Below are 3,606 nucleotides of genomic sequence, written 5' to 3'. Positions count from 1 at the left end.
TTTTAATCAATTTAATATAACAATTACTACATTAGACTTGAGATCCCTTTCTCCTCAAGGCAAGCATTCTGAATAAATGAGTTACTGAATAAATGGAGCAGTTTTTGCAGGTCATTTCTATAAACTTTTAAATGTTTTATTGTGATAAAAGTAACAAAATTTATCACTTAAACCATTTTAAAGTGTACAGTTCACTGCTATTTAGTACATTTACACTGTTGTGTGACCATCAGCACTATCAAGTTCTAGAACATTCCCATCACCCCAAAAGGAAACTCTGTCCTCATTAAGCAATCATGCTTGATAACCCCTCATCCTAGTCTTCGGCAATCACTAATCTTGTTCTATTGATCTGCCTATTTTGGATATTTCATATAAATGAAATTATAAAATAGGTGGCTTTTTGTGTCTGGCTTACTTCTGTAAGCATGAACTTTTTGAAGTCCATTCATGGTATAGCAAAAATCAAATTTTCATCCCATCTCATGGCTGAACAATATTGTATTGTGTATCTATACCACATTTGGCTTCTCTGTTTGTCTACTAATGGGCATTTGGTTTGCTTCCACCTTTTGGCTGTTGTGAATAATGTTGCTGTGAGCATTGGCATGCAGATATCTGTTCAAGTCCTTCCTTTCAACACTTTTGTATTTATATATATGCTCAAGAGTGGAATTGCTGAGTCATATGGTAGTTGTATGTTTAACTGTTTGAGAAGCCATAGTGTCTGTACCATTTTACATTCTCATGAGCAATGCATGAAGTTTCCAGTTTCTCTATGTATTATCATTACTTGTTCTTTTCCACACTTTTGAGTATAGTAGTCCTAGGTGATGTGAAGTGATATCTTACTGCAGTAAATTTCTGTCACTCACTTCCACTCTGAACTGGGACTTTTTAAATTGTCGAGCAGAGGTTTGGGGCATGTGAGGGATGGCTTGAGTACTTCTGCTTGACGGGACGGGGGGTGGGGGACCACTAGGTGTGAGGGTGGGTGGAAGATGAAGCAGAAACATTACACTGGGGCCTGAGTGTACAAGGACTTGAAAGCTAAGCAGAGGTACTTTGTAGGGTAAACAATAGTTTTTAAGAAAAGAGGTACCATAATGAGAATTGACCATTTGAACAATAAAGGGTGCCATGATGTAGGCTGAACTGGAAGGAACAAGGGCTGGGAATTACTCCATTGCTGAGGCAGTTCCTAGGGCTCTAAACATATGAATTGCTCATGTATTACCAAATTGCACCATATAATTTATCCAATTAGCCAAAAATTGTGGACTATTTCTCTCTTCCATAAGAATGTCACACTATGCCCAGTTTGGTAAAGATAAATACATTTTAAAGTATTTTAGACAGTGAGCATTTCTACACTAAAAATTCTAGAGTTCTTTGAGTCTAATTAGAAATCTTTTCTGAGTTGATGTTTGATGGTCTCACACACAGAGAATTTTGTGGTGAAAAGCATGAGTCTTGACATCTGACAGACCTGGATTTGAATCCTGGTTATTCACTTACTGATTGTGTGGCCATGTTCAAGTACCTTATGTTCCCTGAGTATCAGTTTTCTGTATATAAAGTGGTTATAATATCTGTCTCATTGTGTTGCTGTGAAAGTAATTTAAATTATGCATATAAAGCATGTAGCAGAGAACCTGGCACATTGCTGGTGCTCGATACATGTACTATGAAGTCAAAAGTACTGAGGCCACTTGCTTTGTAAGTGAGAGCTTTGGTTATGGTACAAGGGAAGGTCTGTGAGAGTAGGAATCATCTTGGAACTTGGAAAAGGTGATGGGAAAGAGAGAGAGAGAGACGGATTTTTGCCCAGGGAAAGCCTTGCATCATTTTGATGTGAGAATAACCTGGGAACAAGGATTAGACTGATGGGACCTGATTGAAGTTTCAGTTCAGTTCCATTCAGTTGCTCAGTCATGTATGACTCTCTGTGACCCCATGGACTGCAGCACACCAGGCCTCCCTGTCCATCACCGACTCCCAGAGTTTACTCAAACTCATGTCCATTGAGTCGGTGATGCCATCCAACCATCTCATCCTCTGTCGTCCCCATCTCCTCTCACTTTCAATCTTTCCCAGCAGCAGGGTCTTTTCAAATGAGTCAGTTCTTTGAATCAGGTGGCCAAAGTATTGGAGTTTCAGCTTCAGCATCAGTCCTTCCAATGATATTCAGGACTGATCTCCTTTAGAATGGACTGGTTGGATCTCCTTGCAGTCCAGGGGACTCTCAAGAGTCTTCTCCAACACCACAGTTCAAAAGCATCAATTCTTTGGTGCTCATCTTTTTTTATAGTCCAATATTTGCCTTAAATTTGACTTTTCTGTTGACGTTAACTCAATTCATTGACATTGACATTAACTCATATGCTGACTGAAATAATTTGCAGATTATCTATAGACCAACTCTCGTTTCATTGGGAGATTAAAATCCTTGTAACGTTGCACTGCAGTCTATTCTCAGAGCAGATACATAGCAGGCAGTGGATTGCCGATTCATGTAGCACATAGTTGGGCCTCTGTCCAGCTCTACTCTCCTTTTCAAGAGAAAGACATAAACAACAGAAGCAAGAGAGAATACCATCCCTTGCTGTTGGGATGTGGTAGTGATATTTTTATTTCTTGGATTAGATGATTTGCCTAATATTGCTATGTATTTTCTCAAAAAAACCATGGTGTCCAGGGGATCAGGAAATGATGTCCCTTGTGTCAGATTGTGGTCTCAGCTTTAGTCTGGCACATCAGCTATCAGCCGTGAGTGTTGGCAAATACTACTTATGTGGTACTGTTATTAATCACCCTTTCCAATGGAAATTTATGATACTTCATAATATCAGCAGCTACCATTTGGCAAGTGTTATGCTGGGCTTTTACATTTCATCTTTATAACAACCAAATGAAGCAGATGAGTAAGCTAAGACTTGTGAATTAATTGGCTTGTACACACTCCTGTGGCTACCGTCACATAAAGGGAACACTTGCAATTGGAAGGATGACTGTGGTTTTTGCATTAACATTCTAGGATAGCAGTTTAGTTAATTTCAGTGGTAGAGAGCTTGTTTTTAAATATTTAAAAGACCCAACAACCAGTCAAAGATGGAGTTTGAGAAACCAAATGGCTCTGCATAAGCAAGAAGCTGAAATGTTTAGATTGCACACTAGTGACTTGAGAGGAGGACAGAGGGATGGAGAGAATGGAAAGAGGGCTTGGAGGCTGAGTGTGGCCAGACATCCGATAGAAAGTCAGAACCTGGAGAAACAAGACTGTCTGATTGTAAATGGTCAAGGCGTTTTTAGGAACAGTGAGATCTGCATTGAATTCAGTGTTAGTTGCTCAGTCATGTCCAACTCTTTGTGACCCCATGGACTGTGTCTCACCAGGCTCCTCTGTCCATGGGATTCACCAAGGCAAGAATACTGAAGTGAGTAGCCATTAGATTCTCTAGGGGGTCTTCCCAACCCAGGGATTGAACCCAGGTCTTCTGCTATGCAGGCAGATTCTTTGTGATCTGAACCACCAGGGAAGCCCCAGAAGCATAGAATTCAAAGCACTCCCCTCCTTTTTTGTGCTGTGTTGGATCATTCTTGGTT

The sequence above is a fragment of the Bison bison genome, unplaced genomic scaffold, assembly GCF_000754665.1.
Source record: "Bison bison bison isolate TAMUID 2011002044 unplaced genomic scaffold, Bison_UMD1.0 scf7180017864533, whole genome shotgun sequence".
In the NCBI taxonomy this organism is placed as follows: domain Eukaryota; kingdom Metazoa; phylum Chordata; class Mammalia; order Artiodactyla; family Bovidae; genus Bison; species Bison bison.
Note: the sequence above shows the minus strand (reverse complement) of the source record.